Genomic DNA, 21,825 nt, shown 5'->3' with positions numbered 1-21,825 from the left:
TATTGTTTTTTGAGCTTTTTTACTTAGAAGATCACTCTATGATTTAGAAATTCAGATTCCTTCTGGAGTTTTTAGTGACTAAAGTGTCAACAATCTTATATGATACTGATTTCTTTTATAATGTCTTAAAATAAATATATTTACAGTATTAACTTGTTGAATAGTTTGTTCATATCTTGTATTCTTTGCTTGGTGATGATCAATGGTGCAGTGGATGTTTTCTAAAGGTGCGGAACTTATAAACGTCTAAATCACCTGATGAAGAAATTAGAAATTTTGAGTACACCTTCCTAAGTGAAGTCTGAATGCTTAATATAATTGTTTGAGGTAAACATTGGTTTAATATAATCATTTGTCCATGTTTGTGGTTTGTGACAATTTTTTTCATTTTTCTAAAATCATACTTTGATGGCTATAGAAAGTTGATAGCAGGCTAAAACTTCTGGAGAGAGAGGGATTTGGTATTGCTTCAAGCTCTATACGTGTCTCTATTGTTGGTTGTGGATGGTTACTGTGGAGTTGAGTTAGCCGCTACGATCTCAGAGAGGTTAAAAGATAAAGGGATAGTTCAAGCAATCAATGTTGAGGATGCTAATTGTCCAACTGTGACACCTGGAAATAGAGAAGCTGCATTAAAGGTAAGCATAGAGAAGCTGCATTAAAGGTAAGCATTCATATATGAAATCAATATTTAATTATTTATTTTGAATGCTCTAATCTCTAATCATAAGAGTGATGATGTTTTTGGCAAAATCATCTCTTTGATTGCACATGAGTCATGGAAATTCTCCTGCAGATTTACTTGCATATTCCACTGCTTGCTAAGATATTCATTACATATGAAAAACAGAAGTCCACATGCATCCTGGCATTGAAGATGTTTAAAATGCCCACCTGCTGAATTTGCTACTGAGAATGCATTCTAGACTGCTGATTGAATTAATAAAATTCTAAATAAAGATGGACGTTGTAATGACACTCCAGTTTGATTTTTTACATTGCATTATTGAATTTCTTTCTTTCTTTTTTTGATCTATTTGCTGTTGGTTTACCATTTAATTTTTAAATATTGCAGCTCTTTGTAGGCAAACAACTATTCTCTGTTCTATCAGATTCATGGCTTTCAAGATATGAGCATGAATGAATGGCCATCTGAAAAAGGTTTCACTTAATCTCATCAAAACGTGATTTGCAGATTTTTCTTTTTTTTTTTTTTGCAAAATCATCTCTTTGATTGTATGCAGAAAGAGGAGGATAGTATGCATTCTGATGGGCAGATGTCTGAAATGCAGAAAACCAGTTATTCTTGTCCATGGTAAGTGTGGTATTTTCTCCGTGCCACACTTGAAAGAAGCAAAAGGGATGATGAAAATATTTATGTCTTACATCTTCTGGTGATGACCCTTTTCAACCAGATATATGATCTATTTAATATTATAACTGACACTGGAATATATGCAACTAGAAAGGCAAAATCTATGACATTTTCTACCACTGTATCTGTTGGCTGGCAGGGTTGAATTGTTTTGTTAGTTTCTTTTATATTTATTCCACCAATAATGTGATCACATTATCAAGTAAAAAATATCCTTGTTGTATAATGAAAACATCACGAGAGATGTGCCTGCATAGCTATTTTTCTTTGTTTCAGTGTTTTTGAGATGCAAAAACAACTATATGACTTTCACTCATTAGGTTTAAGAAAACAATGATGGCTTAAGACTAACTTTGTTTTTCTACCAACACACAGAAGCAGAGTCTGACTGGCGGAACAGAGTTGAGCAAAATGGAACCTAAGCTTATTTGCCATTTTTGACAGAATCAGCCAATTACTGTAGATACTATAAAGAAGAAACAAAAATTATCCGAAGATATTTTGGCAGGGATATGAATCAGCCAATTATTGCATATAATTATTTGGTAAAAGATTATGAATATAGAGATTAGTTGGTATTCAATATTTGTTAGCAATATAATTTTTATGACTATAATTGAATCAGTTCACTTTTGTAAATCATATTGGTGATGAACTTCAACAGTGTTCATGTTTCTCTAACTAAACTTAAACTGATTATACAAACTACATGTATCAGATCACTGGGCACACAACATCTGCATGTATCTCATACAATAACAATAAGAGGTTACTCATGAAAGGAGGACATATTTTTCTAACACAGATTGAAGGGTAGGCTAAATGATTTTGATGACTTAAAAGGAGAATTGAATTTATGAAAATGCAGACGGAGAAATATTACTTACATGATTGCTTGTCATTCTTCCTCAATGCTTTTCGAGATTTCTTAAAATGTCTTTTAACTATCTCATTAAATAAATGACTATATTTTTCAGAAACTCTATCCTCTTGACAAGCTCAGCATTTCAAATGCATCTTCCACTTTCAGTACAATCGATTTGCGTGGAGGTTTATGATTGAATTCTTCTAGACCTTTGAAAAGCTAGAAAACAACATATCAAACAAATTCAAGGTATGTGGATTAATTCAAATGCTAGTAAGTTTCCAGTTTGACAGGCAAACTATTTGTGTAAAATTCATTGCTGCAAACCTTGACAAGGATAAAGACAATTTATTGCTACAGATCATGACTGACTTTGTGTGCTTCATCTGGCCAGCCATCTTTTTCTAAAGCACGTATTAGCTGCTCATAGGTTCCCATTGTAGTTCCTTGGCCTTTGCTTAGCATCCACTTTAACACCTAAAAAGGTCTATATATCCATGATGAACACACATGGATAACACAACTCATAAACCAAACAAACAATAAAAGCCCATCTAAATCCAACATCATAAATTTCAGTCTACTAAAATAGGATAGATAACAAATTCACAATAACATACTTGTTTGAGCTACTAAAATAGAAACAAGCTATGCTCTCTTGAGCATAGGCAAAGGAAACTCTTGCTCCAATGCTACTCAAGCATCAAGAGTACCATAAACTGTTTCTTTTGAATCCCTGAGGTCTAAAAGTTGAATGGATTAGAATCAGAAAATCAACACTATAATTAAGCAAGATATCCATGATAGGAAGGAAATTCAGATACTGGAAAAACTGTTACGAATGCTCACAGATATAGAGAAGAAAATCAGTGAAAATCAAAGAAAATAAAGAGAAAAACAACACTCAAAACATTCATCACTACATTAGAAGTACTTTCCCAAATTACAGCAAGCTTATATTTTATCCATTAAGACTATGGTGGAAAACATCTGTCACAAACTTGATAAAACATGTCATCATCCATAACTTCACATTGTTGTGCCTTGAACTAAAGACACCATCACCTGATGATGAAACTAGAGCTATCTGTTTTAACTTCAACTCTTCTCACATTTTCCCTCCTGCTCATAACTACTATAAATACAATACACTCTAAACAAAACACATGATTGAATACCAAACTCAGGACTCATACAAATCTGCAGACATCTCAACTTCCACTTTAGATACTGATATCTTCCTTGCAACACCACATTCATTGCTTCAATCATCTGCTAACACACTCTCCCTTGATTGAAGCCTGCAAACACTAAGCTAATTTTGCAAATTGTTAAACTATTGAGCATATCAGCCAGCAGTTCTTCAGATTTGCATAAACACAGTTGAATTTCTTGATTTTGATCTAATTCCCTGATAAAATGATACTTAATTGCTATTTGTTTGGTCTTGTTATGTAACACAGGATTTCTGGCAATAGCTATTACATGCTTTGCTATCACAATTAATAGCAACTGACTTTTCAATCATCACACCGCAGTCCTGCAAAATTTGCTTCACCTAAATTGCCTGACAACAAGCAGCTCCCAAAGCATAGTATTCAACCTCTGCTGTAGATAGAGCAACCACATCATGCTTTTTAGAAGACCAATAGACTGCTCCTAAGCCAAGATTAAACACAACCCCTATAGTACTTTTCCTATCAAGTAAGCTGCCACCCAATCACTATCAATAAAGCCATTTAAATTACAACTCAGTCCTTTTTCATACAGAATACCAAACTCAGCTGTTCCAGAAATATACCGAGTACATGCTTCATTGCTCCCAAATGAATTTTATTACGATGACGCATAAACCTTGACAAGATACTGACAACAAACATAATATTAGGCCTTGTGTGTGTGTGTGTTAAATACAATAACTTTCCAATTGCCTTCTATAATGTGTTGCATCAATGGCCTCTGACTGCTCAAATAACTGCAGCCTTTGCGCATTGGGTGAAAGGCACAGATACAGCCTTGCAATTTCTGAGTGACAAAAATCCTAGATAAATCTTGCTTAATTTCAAGCCCCAAAAAATAAGACATGAGGCCAAGATCATTCATTTCAAATTCACCCTTCATTGCTTGATAGAATTCTTTGAATGAACTGAGTGATGACCCCAGATATATTAGGTCATCAACATATACACAAACTAACAGCATATCACCATTTCTTTCATTTCTTCTATATAAAGTATGATCAATTTTGCTTCATTAGCCATACATCTAGTCTACCATACCAGGCCCTTGGGGCTTGTTTTAAGCCATACAAAGCTTTGATCAACCTATACACTATTTGTTCCATCCCAAAAATTTCAAAACCCTATGGTTGAGCTACATAGACCTCCTTAATTTCTCCATTTAAAAAATAAAAAGCTGATTTAACATCTAAATGAAATACTGACCGTCCTTTAACTGCAGCTAGAGCTAATAGCATTCTCACTGTATCCATCTTTGCCATAGGTACAAACACCTCTCCATAATCTACACCATACTCCCGTGCATAACCCTTGGCTACTACCCTTGCTTTGAATTTATCTACTTCTCCTGTGGGTTTGTATTTTGTTTTATACACCCACTTAACTCCAATTACCTTCCCGTCATATGGTAATTCACACAACCACCAAGTCCCATTCTTTTGGATTGAATTCATCTCAATTTTTATAGCTTCTTGCCACTCCTCATAATGCTTTGCTTCTTCAAATGATACAGGATTCGAAATAATAAGAGCAAATGGACAACTTTCATAAGTTTCTTTCAAGGACCCGACTTTCTGTACTGGAGATTCATCAACAATTGTTCTACTACTCTCTAATTGCTGAGATACTAGAGATGAGGTACTGCCATCACTAAAATTTCCTGCAAAAATAATACCTGGGCTTTATTGCTGCTGTATTTCTTCATTAATTGTAACAGTCCTAGAATGCTTCAACAACCCATCTAACACAATTTTCTTCACACCAATTCCAAGTCTCATTATCAGGATTTAATATATTTATACAAATTATATATTTTAAAGTATTGTTTTAAAGATGATTTGGAAAATTGAGAAAATACTGTTATGTATGTGTATGATTTTTCTTGGAAGGATTAGAAATTTGATTATATTTTTTCAATAAAAAATTATTACTTGGAATCAATTTAACTAATTATAAATTTTTCCTAATTGTACTCATGAAATATTAATTTTTAATTAGAAATTTAAAATTTAAAATTTGTATAAAAATATTAATTACTCCTTTTAGATATAAGTTTTATAGATTATTTACACCTTTTAAAAGTATAACTTTTTAGGATAAAAATTATTTGCGAAGTTTTTAAATGACTTATATATATATACAAGTATAATAATTTTCTTAAAAGAATTAATATATACATAATTAAAATAGATATAATAATAACTTAAATATAGGAAAAGTCATAAAAAGTTTTCCAAAAAATATACAATATATAAATTTTCTAAATCTAATAACTATTTTGAAATAAAATGAATTTTAAAAATAAATTATATATAATTAAACAATAAAATTACAAAACGGATCTTTCTTCCTTTGTAAAATTATAAATGACTCCCTAGATCTGTTTGTACAAATTTATTTTTGTGAATAAATTTTGGTAAATATAATTTTATTAAATATTTTCATGAAATATTAATTTATAATTATTAACAATAAACTTAAAATATATAAAATTTATACAAATATATTAACTCTTTTTTTATAGAATGAATATATCTTTTTATATTAAAATTAAATGGAAATTTTTTTAAATGACTTACATATATAAATATGTAGAATAATTTTCATTAAAAAGTTAATATATTTATAAAATTCAGATAGATACAATAATAACTTAAATATATAAATGGTAGTAATAATTGTTTCTCAATAAAATTGCACTATATAAATTATTTTTTAATAAATATATTGACATTTTCTAGATTAAATGAATTTTAAAAAATAAAATATGCATAAGTAGCAATGAATTTAGAATCCAATCGTTTTTGTGTGTATATATATATATATATATATATATAATAAAATCAGAAATGGGCATTCTTTCCATTTCTAATTTTAGAAACCGAATTAAAATCGGTTTGAAATTTTCTATAAAAAATATTTTATTTTAAAAATTATTAAAAAAATTCATTAGAAAACTTAAAATCTTTAAATATTAATAATAATTGTTTTAAAAAAAATGTTTTATGGATATAATCCATGATTTTATAAATATCTTTTTATATTAAAATTACTTATAAATTTTACAAAAAATTGATTTGAAGTCCGTTGCAAATTTTGGAAACGGAATTAAAATCCATTTGTAATTTTCTATTAAAAATTTGTATTTTAAAAATTATTTTTAAAAATTCATTAAAAACTTTAAATCCTTAACTATTAATAATAATTGTTTTTCAAAAATATATTGTAGATATTACATTATTTTATAAATATCTTATTTTTTATTAAAATTATGTGTAAATTTTACAAATAAGTTAAATATATAAATATGAATAATAATTTAAAAAATACTAAAAATACAAAAAATTTATTGATGTATTAACTGTTTTTTAAATAGAATGAATTTTAGAAAATAAAATATGCATAAGTAGCGATGAATTTGGAACCCATTCTTTATAATTTTTAACTATGTATATAAAATAAAATCTGGGAGAATGGGAGACAGAGTTTATTATTATCGGTTTGGTTTAGTTACATAACTCCAAATATGAAAAACCGAGTTTCTTTTAGCTGAACTCTTAAAGCATATTTGTTAGGGTCATTTGTTATTATTATCAATTCTTTTTTTTTTCAATTTCATATTTTGAAAATAAAATAATAAAAACATATTTGCCCTTTTTTAAAAAATTTTTGACAATAATCCTCGTGTTTCAAAAACTAAAAAAATTAAAAAAACAAAGGACTTGTTTGATTGTTTTTTCTAAGAACAATTTTATATAGTTGAAAAAAAAAATTTAATTGTTTGGCAATGTGTTTTTTTCTAAATTGTTTTAAAAATTTTAATTTGCTATGGTATAAATAAATTGTTATATATATTGGCATGGTATTAGTAAATTATTATATTTATATTTTTGGCATGACATTTGACACGACATTGCTAAATTATTTCTTTTAAAATAAATATTATGTTTAGCACAACATTTGACATGGTCTTGTAAAAATTATTAAATTTGTAAATTTGACACGGTATTTGACACAAAATTAAAATATTATTTTTAATAAATTATATATTTGGCACAATTTGTTAGTTTTACACCAAATGTTGTGATAAATTTGGTACAATTTTTACTTGTCAATTTAGAATTTTTCTTGTAGTGTTAATTAGTTATTCCCAATTGACATTGCCATTGGCCTTTGATCTAACTGTGGTACCAAGTTAGAAGAATAAAAGTATCTATTTATCAACCTTCTGTATTTGTGAGCCCTGCTTGTTCATTTTACATTGCACGGTTTTAACAACAAAAGCAATGAAGATAAAATTTAGTTGTTGTACATAACTGTTATCCTTATCATAGAAAAAGAGGAAAAATGCATGAGCAAATAATAGATTGATTGTAAAAGTGCATTGTATTGACTAGCAGCTTTCTTAACAACCTCCATGTTAGGTGATTCATGCTGTTTAATAACGGAATTACATTTTGTTGCATTTTCATGATTAACATCCAATTAATTGTTTATTTATTCTCCAATTTCTAGTAAGCTTTATGATTAAATACATGGATTATCTATTCTTTTTTTTTATTAACATGCCAAGAACATCAGTCTAGATAGCCATTGTGGATAAGCTCCTCCAGGGCCAATAAGATTGCCTCCTTTTGAAAATCAGAGCCAAGTGTGAATGGGAAACACATCCAAAAAGCATAGACAAGAAGGTAACACTACATCAACGACCTTTGGGTCTATTGGTACACTGGTCGCCGATAGAGCTCTCACCGAGTGGTGAGAGTTCGATTCTCGGCTGAGGGCACATTTCTGGGAGTTGTAAATAGTGGTTGTGTATGGATGGTTCCAGCGCCCACGTGAGCGCGGCCCCATCCCCATTTATTCCACCGAGGCTTGTGCATGTCTCTGGGTCTTTAGTGGGTTGATAGGCAAACATGGAGATGGGGTTTACCGAGAACAACCCTCATAGCATAGAGTGATAATTTTCTCCTTTTTAAACTTGTTTCAGAGAACAATTCTCTCTCTCTCTCTCTCTCTCTCTCGAGTTGTCGAACTGCATAATTGAAATTCATGTACGGATCCATATCCCCTAATAACATCTCCATCCCCTCTTGTTATTTCGGGTTTGGTAGTTCTAGGGTGGACGATGGTGGAGTTGGGTTAGAGAATTGTTAGCGCAAATGCACTTTAATTGGTATAATTTGACACCAAGACAAGGTGATGTGGCAACCATTGTGATGTGGCATAATTGATGATATGGCAAGGCAAGGAGCCTTGGATTGGAGGCAAATTTTTTGAAGATTTTGATGGAACTGTTTTTTGGTATCTGTTACAACTTGAAGGCAAGATCATATCAAGACCATATATTTGGTATGTGTAAATAGATCTTCTCCACTGGGCCTTAGCTGTGCAGTCACAATAGAGTGAAGTATTGAGAGATCTTTTCCTTTGGGCCTTAATTGTGATTAGGGATCTTTCGCCTGGACCAAAGGGTTTGATCTAGATTTGAGAATAAGATTTATCATTTGGAATCCCTAGAACCCCAAGCAGTCTCACGCAGTGTGAGGTGTTGAGAGTTTTCCTTTCTGTCGGGGCATACGTAGAAGGCTAGGCAAGGTTGACCTTAGATTTGGGACTGTATGCTTTTGGATTTCCACGACTCTTTAAATCTTGATTAGGGAAGCATAGTGTTAGTCTTGCACTTGAAACAATAATCCTAGGTGGAGCACTGTCCGAGTATCCTGCTTTATCATTGATTATCTCTTCCTCTTACCCTTTGCTTATTTTCTTGTCGTTTAATTTCATTAACATCTTGAACACAATCACCATTTGATTATCACTTTAGCTAATTAGCATTACTACTTGTTTCTAGAGTCTATTCCCTGTGGATTAGACTACCTACCCTTTGAGTACTTTATTACTTCGGCACCCATGCACTTGCTGTATACACACTAGTGTCACAATGCAAACTATAATTATTAATATTGTAATATATATATATATATATATATATATATATATATATATTCATGGGTAAAGGGGGTGCCTGAGCACACCCTTGTCCCCCTTCCCTCCCTCTGAATCTACCACTTATTACAAGTATGACTATTTTTATCTAGCTTCTAAAAATTTGAGTTTTTTTTTATCAATCCACGTCAGAAGAGGCTTGGTTATGGGTTAAGGTGACCGAACTTGGCAAGCTTGTCTAAGATTGAATTTGATTCTCTTGGAGTGGCTTCAAATATTAGATCTTGACAGCAATCCAGCTTGGACTTGATAGCTAGGATGATATTGTCGTGATCCCAAGCTATAGTGTTATTATAAGCTTTGATCGTCTGTATGGTGGTAACACAGTCAGTTGAGGGGTTATTCTGACTCCAATTGTGCTGCTCCTTGGTATCCTAGATTTGGGAGTCCAATGAGAGGCCAAAATAACCAAAACTTCCCCCATAGAAATTGGGAAAACTATAAGACTAAATATGTGGCAAGAAAATGTTCCAAATTCGGTGTATGAATGGCATTTGCAAGAACAAGTGGTCTATCATTTCTAGAGATTACAATCTATTACCTATCGACAGGTATACTCGTACCCGTAGATACCTTATCAAAAAGGGTATTACTCTCTTTGGCTGGGTAAACGTATGAGTACCGGGTATCACCCGTTTATGTTTTTGAGTGCGTATGGGTCGAGGTAAGAGTATGCCCCTATCTTACACTACCCGATACCCTTACCAATACCCTTACTCGTTGAAGAGGGTATGAGTAAAACCCATACCCATAACCTTACCCTCATATATATATATATATATATATATATATATATTTGTATGTATATAATTTTTTATTAAGCTAAACATTTACCTACAATGTAGTAATTTAACCAAAATCCATTTTCATGGTGATTAATTTGAAAATAATACTTTAATTTTTCTCTTAATATATTATTTTGAATTTTATTTAATTTATATATTTAAATCCTATAGAGCATAATATTATCAAAATTGAATTTTGGATATATATTAAGAATCATAATTAAATTAAAAAATTATACATTATAAAATAAATATAAAATATAATATCATAATAATTTATTCTATAAATTGTAACAACATCCTGAAAAATAATATGCTAATAAGAAATCAATTGGATATATAAATTAATCAATTAATTTACAAAGACATATGAAAAAAATTTAAAATAAAAACCAAAATAGTTAAACATAAGCAAAAAAGGTAGAGTTGTTGTTGAGTCCTAAATAGATGTCAATGAAAATCAATTAATTTGTTATTTTATATAAATCAATTTGTTACATATAATTTTTATGTGATTATATGATTTAAGATAAACAAATATGTATCAACTTGTAATTTTGAATCTATGGACATGTGTTTAAACATTGTATTATTATTATTATTATTATTATTATTATTATTATTATTATTATTATTATTATTAATTTAGGTAATTTGAACAACATGTAAGCTGGTACCCATGCCCGTGAATATACCCGTACCCTGCTGGTAAGGGTAAGAGTATGATTTTTTTTAACCTTGGAGGGTACGGGTAAGGATAGGGGTTTCGGGTACTGGTAAGGGCTTTGACATACCCTACCCATTACCATCCCTAATCATTTCTACGACAGTGTGAAAATGCATATGTTGCAATAGTTAGACTATTATAGCCTACCTAAGGCCATCTCCAACCCTGCTTGATGTATGGTTCTTTAACCCAAATTTGGCGTAGAATTAGCTCGATCGGTGCCAAACTCGTACAAATATAAAGCCTGATGACGATGGGCAACATGTTGTTTGTCGCTGTAGCATGCTATATGTTTTTAATATTCGAGTTTTAATTTTTCAGTTTATCTTATCTTTTTTCCACTTTTAATTTTTCAGTTTATATAGTTTTTAATTTTCGTTTATATTTTTTATTTTTAGTTTTTAATTTTTAGTTTATTATTTATCTATCTTTTTGGCTTTTTAGTTTTAATTTTTTAGTTTTTATCTTTTTATTATTTTCTTGTTTTTCAGTTTTAATTTTTGGTTTATTTTTTCTTTTTTATTTTTTTTGTTTTTATTTTTTATAAATTTTATATTTTAATTAAATTAATAACTTATAATTTAAGTTTGTATTTTTCAATTAATAAAAAATAAAAAATTAATGAAAATAATACACAAAATATAGTTTGATTAAAATTAACAAAAATTACACAAATAATAAAATAAAAACATAAAAAATAGTCATAACATAGACTATCATCGATAGTAATAAGAAAAAAAACCACAATACTCAAAATACAATTAATGAAAGATGAAGTAGATGGGTCTAATAATCTGGCATGTTATCACCACTTCCACCAATATTTCCAAAGATATCATTAAACATGTTAGATCTAGAAGGGGGTGGGTGTTGAAAATGTCCTCTTTTACTGTAAAATTCCTTGTTGTGCTTGTATACAAGCACGGATATTTGGATCAGGTATAAAATTCAAGTCTCACATCAAAATTTTGTCCTCGTATCTCATTTGTTGAAAAGCAAAATTTTTGTTCCACATTTCTAAGAACATTTGTCGATCTACATTAGTCTTCTCTAACATCTCTATAATCTTGGAGTTATCATCTTTTAAACGACTAATAGAAAATGCTACTTTGTCAACTGTTTTTTTCTTTAATTTGGCTTTTTTCTGTCCGATTGGGAGTTTAGAAGGTAAGCCACCAACACTATCGTCTAAGTTAAGAGAAAATTAAGAAAGTCTAGGAGATTCTGGTGCTTGTGATTCTTGCGTGGAATTGTCAGATTCTGATGATACATAGTCAAATCCATGCTTTCGATTAATTTGTCTAGATGTCGTAATATTATCTTTTAAACTTCTCAAAGTTTCTTATAATGTGCCACACATGATCAAACTTGAACCCTTTCTTATAGTTAGGATCATCCAAAAGCATCATCTTTTGCACGATTCATCTATAAAGGATGTTATGAATTATATATTTGTAAAAATATAAATTTATGAAGAATAAAATGTATAAAATACTTACAATATCTTGGTTTGATGCACCACTCGGATTTAATTTTCCATTTGTCGAATGCATCCGTTCGATTTTTCACTATCCTTTCTATTGTTTGTATCCTACACTATAAAGACCGAGCAGAACGTTCCACCCAAGATTTATCTCTTGTCAAATTGTAGTTCTCCTCCATACGAGACCATAATTGTTCTAAAGACTGGTTCATACCAATAATGGGGTCTTGAGTCATTTCCATGTAAGTTTCACAGAGATGGACATCTTCATAAGAAGAGTACCCCGCACTACGAGATTGTTTAGACATTTTTCTTTGGTTACAATGAAAGTGAGATTTTTTGATAATATTGGTTGACATGAGAGATGACATGAATTTGTTTATATAGGCAACATAATATTTGAATAATGTGCCATCTTATCTTCTTAGCAACCATCGGATGGATCTTTATCTGCATTGACACTGTTAGATTTGAATTCATCTTATCAAACCCTATCTTGTCACACTTTTCTAGTGCCAGAAGATAAGAGAATTGAATAATGTGCCACCTTATCTTTCTTACCAACCATTGAATGTACTTCATCTGCATCGACACCATTGGATTTGAATTCATATAATCAAACTCTATCTTGTCACACTTCCCAATGCCAGAAAATAAGAGAATTGAATAATGTGTCACCTTATCTTCTTAGAAACCGTTGGATGGATTTCATCTGCATCGACACCGTTGGATTTGAATTCATCTTATTAAACCCTATCTTGTCACACTTTCCAATGCCATAAAGATAAGAGAATTGAATAATGTGCCACCTTATCTTCTTAGCAACCATTGGATGGATTTCATCTAGCATCGACACTGTTGGATTTGAATTCAAATTATTAAACCCTATCTTGTCACACTTCCCAGTGCCAGAAGATAAGAGAATTCAATAATTTACCCCAATTCTTATAAATTGACCTTTTTATTATTCTTTCTATTCATAGAGCCCATAAACATATACTCAAAATAAATTACAACATTGGAGGAACTTTGAATACTAAAAATAACATATTGTCATCATCATTTTCATATGATGATGATAATATGTTATGGATGTATGATCTATTTTCAGTGGAAGAAGATGCAATGCATCATGTTATTCAAAATAATAACATGATAATAGAGTTAACCCTTTGTCATTTGAACAATCATTGCTCCCATGGTGGCTCTTTTCCAGGGCATGTTGTTATCAATCGTAACAGTGAAGCAACAGATCGCAATTTGTGGAATGATTACTTTTCATAGAATCCATGATATAATATTGAAATGTTTCGCAGAAGATATCGGATGTCACGAAGTTTATTTCTTCGCATTATTGAGGCAGTTAAGGACCATGATAACTTCTTCCAATAACGTTGTGATAGTCTTGGTCGAGTTGGGTTATCTAGTTTACAAAAATTACTGTTACTTTCGAATGTTGGCATATGGTCTACCTGCTGACGCTACAGACGAATACATCAAAATCGGTGAATCAACTGCAATTGAAAGCTTCAAAAGATTTTGTCAAGCCATCGTAAAGATTTTCACTGAGCAATATCTTAGATCACCTAATGCTAATGATATTGCAAGACTTTTATACATTGGAAAACAACGTGGTTTTCCAAAAATGTTAGGAAATTTGGAGTGTATGCATTGGAAGTGGAAAAAATTATCCCACAGCATGGGATGGACAATATAGAGGAAGGTATGGATGTCCAACCATTATTCTTGAAGCAGTAGTGGATTATAATCTTTGGATATGGCATGCTTATTTTGTTATGCCAGGCACCAACAATGACATAAATATTTTGGAGTCATCAAATTTGTTTTCCAACCTAGCACAAGGTATTGCTCCTCCTGCCCATTACGTTATTCAAGTAAATGAGTATCATATGGGATATTATTTAGCTGATAACATATATTCAAAATGGTCTACTATTGTACAAACTATTCATCAACCATGAACTCCGAAGAAAAAATATTTTTCAATGAGACAAGAAGCATGCAGAAAAGACGTCGAAAGGGCATTTGGTGTCCTACAATCTTGTTTTGCAATTGTGGCAGGACTAGCACAGTTTTTGAGGAAAAATATCTTGCATGATATAATAATTGCATACATTATTATGCACAACATGATAATCGAGGATGAATGAGAGAGATCTCAATGCACCAATCGTGGATGTAAGCGAAGTGTCAAACCCAATAGTTGAATTGGTACAAGATGAAGATGCTCGATTTGAACAATTTCTTGGTCGTTATAGGAAAATTGAGGACAAAAACACTCATATTGCACTTTGCAATGCAATGATTGAACATTTATAGTCACACTATGCAAATAACGAAGATGATTAAAAGCTTGTGCTACTTTAGTTTTTAATAATGTCTTGTTTTCATTAATGATACTTGTTTGCATGTTATGTTTTTATTAAGTAATTAATGTAATGTAATGTATGTATTTATATTTGTAGTTTATCAATCATAATTTATGTTTAATAAATATTTATACAAAATATAAAAATAAATTTTATATTTTAAATAATATAATATTTAAATTCAATGGTTAGAAGTGAAAAAAATTAAAGATAATTAAATTTATTAATAGTATGAATATATAAATTGTGAAGTGAAAATAATATTCTTAGAATATTTTATTTTAGAATTAAAAATATAGATGGTGGTTGGAGAAACTTTCACTGTAGAAGCTATATTTTTGTGTATTGAAGTGCAAAATATAGAGTTTTGGATTGAAGATGGCCTAACGAGAATATATGGGGTAAGGATTTTATTATTCTTTGTAAAGAAAAAAATACGTGAAAATTGCCAAAAAGACCCCCAAAGTTTGCAATATTTCCAAAAATACCCTCTTAATTTGGGAATCTCTACAAACCCCTTCCTTTTAAATTTATTCTCTTCCAAACCCCCAAAGCATGTAACGGTGGTTAACAGAGTGATTTTTAAATTTTATGGACGAAATTGCCCGCTTATGGGAAGTCGTGGCATTTCTATCATTTTGGCGGTTTGAGAGAAAGTGGGGGCTAGAATAATCCCAAGAGATAACTTTACTAGAGCCGTATACTTGATTTTTATCAACTCAGCTCTTCAGCTTTTCCCTTTCATCTCTGCAGGAACATCCTCTGTAATTTCAATTTTTCCTTTTCCACAGGTGTCTCGAAGAAGAAGTCCCGCGCAAGTATTCGACATTTCATCAGTTCTCAATCTAAGGTATTGAAGGAGTTGTGAGTATAGCTTTATGTTAACTATTCTATTACAAAGAAGATTTTTTGATTTTATTTTGTGGTTATGTTTTTATTGGAAGACATTGAAGCCTACAGGGGGATATATCGGCTGGGGTTTTGTTAGTCCGCAGGGAGATTTCTCGGCTAGGGTTTTTTCTGTTTTACATTTTCGTCTGCGTACACGATCGAATTAGTTTTTTGATTGTTATGATTTGTATAATGTTTATAATATATGTTTCCCCTTTCATTGGATATGGTTACGGTTTTACAAATGAGGTCTCTGTTTAAGATATGAGTTGTGGTTTAAAAACATATGTCACCATTTAACTATTGTTGTCTCTGTTTAACAAAATATGTCTCCGTTTAACAAATGATGTCTCTGTTTAAGTACTGACATGTTACCGTTTAAACACTTTTATTTCCCTCTTAAAAAGTTATGAATACTACTGAATGTGTTGTCATTGTCACAGGTTAGTGATTATGGCGGTCAACCTAGTTAATGGGCGATGTTACTTGACACCGCTAGTGGAGACTTTGACTGAATTGAAAGTTCACATGATTCCTCGATACTGGGTGATCATCTGAAGGACACCGTTTGCAGCATTTACCGAGTTGGAAGCTGTATTCCAAGAGCGAACCCTTCTTGATTTTCTGTTGCAAAGGTACGATGGCCACACCAACAAATTCAGGATCAGGGAAAGCCTGCTGAGTTTCAGGCCTCAAGATGTGACCCTCGTTCTTGGTCTGCATTGCCATGGAGACGCAGTCGTGTTTCAGAAGAAGAAAACCCGCTAAGCTTTCGAAGGGAGGTATTTATTAAAAACCTACGAGAGACACAGAGACTCCATCAAGAGCACTCTTGAGCAACTTGTTCGGCAGAGGGGAGAAGAAGAAAATTTTGTCAAACTCCTGATAGTGTACCTCATGGGTACAGTCCTTTTCCCAAATACATCATGATCGGTTCTGAACTGGATCATTGATTATGTCGATGATCTACCCGCCATGGGGTGATACACATGGGCACAGGCGATGCACAAGTGGCTTATGGAGAACATTCCACAAGCAGTCGCTCGAGTGCAAGCTAGATGCGCGGGGAAGAAGACCAGCATAGGGTATATTAAGCGTTGCTCGATCGCGCTTAACATCTGATTTTATGAGCTGACCGGAACCGGAAAGAAAGTCCGTTTTGGCAAGATCCCAAGGATGCTATTCTAAGGTGAAAGTACTTACCGGAAGCCAGCGACGATAGAAACTAGTTTGTCATCTTTCGAAGGAAAAAAGGTAATAAATCATGAACAATGTGTTTAACCGTAGTAGTTAATGTTTAAACATATTATTTAGCTTTTAACTTTATTTATTTACATTGTAAAACTGATTCATAAAAGTTTAAACATTTTGTTCTCCGTTTAAATATATTCGATAATGTTTAACTATATGTATACTCTGTTTAAATATAGTTTATATTGTTTAAACGGAATGATTTCGCTGAAATTGTTTGGTTTACATATGTTAGTTTCTTGAGCTGGTTCCGGCGAATGCTGAAGAAGATATATTTATTCAGGCCAACCGACTGATGGATGCTATTGCTCCGGAACCACTTGCTCAAAGGCAGGATGAGAGGATAGCCTCTTCCGTGTGCGCTCGACGCCGTTCTCCTACTTCCAGCCTAACACGCGCATGCATTCCTCGACGCCGAAGAAACCCTCTCCTACCCCGCCCGATTGCAACAACACCTCCCCCCCCGACCACGACAACGACAGTCTCCTTGATCATGCCAGCCACACCGACGGTAGTAGGCGAAGATGTCACTACAACTCTTCAGCAGACGTGCCAAATATTGTTGACCGAGTTTCCTCGGTTTGTCGCTCAGGTTGAGGCATTGGAAGGGCTGTCACAATCGACTGCGCCGTCCCTCTAAAGAAATGAAGCACCTGAGATACTCGAGGCGTTGGAATTTAACGAATATGACATCATCAGGGTAGCCATTCCAAGATGGCCACATTCGAAGAAACTTGTGAAAAAGAGATGGACAATAATGCCTCTGTCTCCATCGCCGGCTGACGATGAAACAATAGCAACACCATCGGGCGGTCGATGTCAAGTATCGAGTCCGTCAGTCGTTGATGACATGGCCGTGACAATGGAGGAGATTGTAGATGATGTTGCCATTGCCGCGGTTGCGAAGATCGTTGACTCTGTTGTTAACGAAATCCCCAACCCGGTGGAACCGGCGGCCGAGAGTACGGCATCAAAGATGGAGACAATCCCTGTAGAACAAGAACCAGCTAAGGGTGTGTCTCTCATTGATGCTATTGCCGTGGCCACGGTTGAGAAGATCGTTGGCTCTGTTGTCAACGAAATCATAGGGACGGTGGAACCAATGGCTGACAGTGCCGTATCGAAGGCAGACACAATCCCACAACAACAAGAAACATGTAAGGATATGTCTACAATTGATGTTGTCATCGTGCCCGCATCGAAGGAAGATGCTGGTGGTGCTGAACTCGGTCAAGGCTCAACAAGGGCGCCGCATGATGACCCTGACCAAGCAACCAGAGATATGATCGTAGGCAATAAAAAATTAGACGAGAAGACTCGAAAAGTCTTTGTTTCAAAGAAAAAAAAATGGGTGGGCCTATCGTGGCTTAACAAATACTAGTAGGAGTTGATAAGGATCTTTCTCAACTGCCCTATGGATAAGTAAGTTTGAAGTTTTTATGTTATTGTTTAAATGTTTATATATTATCATTTAATATATCTATTTAACGTTTAAGTATTTGTAATATCATTTAATACTTTGCTATATCAGTTAAATAATTAAAATATTATTTAATTATATCTGTTATCGTTTAATCTCAGCACTGTCGTGTGGAAGAATGACGCTCTCAGCACCACACGGGACAGACTATACACTCTGCTTGAGGGGAAGGAGATTGTCTCAGACGATGTGATGGACGCTTTCGTATGCATAATACAAAAGTCGCTGAGCAAAGTGCCATATCTTTATAAGAAGCGCGCCTCTATCACACGACCACTGGCGCTGTTTATATCAAAACAGGACAACACACATGAAACCACTATGGTTATGATCAGAGATGTCGCGCGCAACTTGCATAATGTTCAAATTGTCATCCTCCCGATAATCATGAATGGCCATTTCCATGTCGTCATCCTTGACAAAGACAAACAAGAATACATGCATTATTCTTCATGCCAAAGCGTGGAGTACGATAAAGACGTGTCCGAAATGGTAAGTTCTTTAATAAATTGTGTCTGATTAATAGTGTTTGGTAAATAATCGGTATTCGAATCTCAACTTGTATACCTCGACAACGGAGTCTATTCGACATTTGTATCGATATGGAGTTTGGTGATTCAGCGACCTCAAAGTACCCACTAGTTCACGACATGGAAACCCCATGACAAAAACAAGGAAGTGTCGACTACGCCATCTATGTCATGCGGTTTATCGAGCAATTACTCGCCGATGAGAAGCTATGGCTATCGCAGATACAAGTCCCTTATCTGATATTAAAGTATGTTTCCCGCATACTTAAGGAGGGGAGGGCAACCGGCGTCCATGAGAAAAAGGGGGTCTTCTCAAGCGGGTTGATAGAATTCTTTGTTTTTGTTTGTTTTCAAATGTAAACTAGTTTAAATCGAATTCATTATTTTTGTTTTCGAAGAACATGTCAAATTTTGTCAATGTAAATTTTGTTTGTTTGCAATTATAAAAGTAGTTTAAATTCAATTCAGTTTATTGTTTAACTTACAGTTTCATTGTTTACCTTTCAGTTTTATTGATTAACGTTAACAATCATCGTTTAAATATCAGTGTTAACTGTTTAAACTTACAAAGTCTCTGTTTAAAATAACAATGTCTCTGTTTAACTAAATGCGTTCATTGTCAAGAATAAGAGTTTCTTTGTTTAAATATGGAAAGTTGGCACTCAATTAAGTTTGTTTCTCTTTACAAATCAGCTTATTTACAAAGCCTAGTTGGCGACAGTTTCATTGCAAGATCTACGATTGTGACCAGAGCCGTGGCAGCGGCTGCAATGTAACTCCGGACCTCAAATGCTTGCGACTCGATCCTCTTTCATCTAGGATGCCCAGGCTGCCTTCTCGTCACAGGCGGTCGCAAACAAAGCTCACGATTTCTGTCCGAAGGCTTGTCATCGTCGGGTATGGGGAATATAGCTTCCTTATACGTGAGTTTGTAATTGTCGATGGTAAAGTACCTGCTAATAAATTGATGAACGTTGGTGTCTGTCTGTATTATTGCAATGCAAGCATGTTTGCACGTGATACTATAAACTTGCCACATTCGACATGAGGAAGTTCTGATGGCAAGATCTACAGAGTTGCTGCACTAGTCAATCACTTCATAACGATCATCGACACAATGACCAACACGAAAATTTCGGCTATCCTCAATAAGTATCTCTACCTTAGAATGTATGTTTGGGTATAAGTAGGTCTCCCATTTGTTCGCTTGCTCACGGCAGTTGCATAACATGCACATCAACTTGAACCTATACAACATAGAACACAAATTTCAAACAAGGTTAAACAAAGACAGTTATAATTAGATAATTGGTATAATATTTTAAACAGTAGGATAAATATTTAAACGATGAAAATAATTGTTAAACACAGAAAATAGTATTTAAACAATTATAAAGTCTTTTAAAGGATAACGACAAATGTTAAGTGTAAATCAACATTCGAATACCTTATGGAGTCGACCATTTTTGTCACCGGTAAATGGTGAGCTTCTTTGATCCAAGCATTGAACGACTCCGCGACATTTGAACACATTTTACCCCAACGATCACCTCTGAACAGATAATTCGACCAATGTGCCATATCCGATTTATTAATCAACCAGTGACGGGCTTCGGCTAATGTGGACTGAAGTTCATTCAAGGTATCATCTAATTCTTTAGCCGTGGATGCCCACGCAATGTAAAAGCATATAGACCAGCACTCCTCCCTTAATGTCTTCCCAAGTCTGACGTTGGCTTTCATAAAATTGGCCTCCAAATGTCGAAGACTGTATGCATGTGGCGACGAAGAGAAGACTCTCGCAATTGCATTCACAAGGCCCTTGGACCTGTCTCACACGAAGGTAATTATCTCATGATAATCTCCTTCATCGTATAAAGCATCACCTAACTTGGATATGAACCAAGTCCAATTGGTATCGGTCTCGTTGTCAACAATACCGAAGGCGATGTGAAATAAACCATTGTTTTCATCTTTACTTGTGGCATCCAGTAGAGTACCTCGATACTTTCCAAGGAGGTGGGTACCATCGAGAAACAGCAGCGGCCTTCAAGCCCTCTTAAATCCCACAATACACACTCTGAAAAAAAAGAATGCACGTTTAAAATGATCACCATCTCTTTTGACGATCGCAATGTTGCCGGGGTTTGTCTCAGCCACCTTATCCACGTACCAAAGCAACAAATTGTAGCTGGAGATGTCACTGCCGTCGAGGACCACTCGGGCATGCTCTTTTCCCAACCAAGCCTGCTTGTATAGTATGTGGACACCATGTTTCCGCAACATATCCTTCTAAATGTCGATGGCTTTGTACAAGGGCCGGTCCTTGAGCTTCTGAATCACTTGTGCGCTTACCCATATTTTGGACGATTTCGAATGTGACACCGAACCTATTCCACCACCACAAGTGTGTGACGGGTTGATTGTCTTGATTCTGAAAGTATTTTTATTATATTCTTTTGATGCATGAAGGCGCGCCATTGACAACCATCGGCAACGCATTCCACAGTCATCTGGTGTTTTTTATTCTTTATTAATTTGAAGTCAAAATTCCGTTTGATTGCAAAATTTTGAAATACGTCTCTAAAATGTTCAACACCGTCAAAACGTTGTTCGATATCCAACGATAACACTTCAGAATACTCTGACGAGGAAGGAAGACATCCCACACCGTTATGGTCACCATGGGGTTGAACGGGAGCCCTCGCAGAATCTGAATTTCTGCCAACACTTCAGTTAATTGAAAAAGATCAATATTTTAAGTAGATAAAAAAATATGTTTAAGTGATAAATTAAAGTTT

The 21,825-nt window shown here is 33.5% G+C and overlaps 1 long non-coding RNA gene across 1 annotated transcript; it reads left to right on the top strand.

Annotated features, from left to right (window-relative positions):
- Positions 1-514: 514 nt before the first annotated feature.
- On the top strand, positions 515-1,623 carry LOC120280355. The gene is made up of 3 exons (XR_005542325.1): positions 515-638; positions 1,076-1,161; positions 1,245-1,623. It is a non-coding gene; the product is annotated as an uncharacterized LOC120280355 (long non-coding RNA).
- Positions 1,624-21,825: the final 20,202 nt, after the last annotated feature.

Source organism: Dioscorea cayenensis, chromosome 2, assembly GCF_009730915.1.
Source record: "Dioscorea cayenensis subsp. rotundata cultivar TDr96_F1 chromosome 2, TDr96_F1_v2_PseudoChromosome.rev07_lg8_w22 25.fasta, whole genome shotgun sequence".
Lineage (NCBI taxonomy): Eukaryota > Viridiplantae > Streptophyta > Magnoliopsida > Dioscoreales > Dioscoreaceae > Dioscorea > Dioscorea cayenensis.
This window is presented reverse-complemented; position numbering and strand designations above follow the sequence as displayed.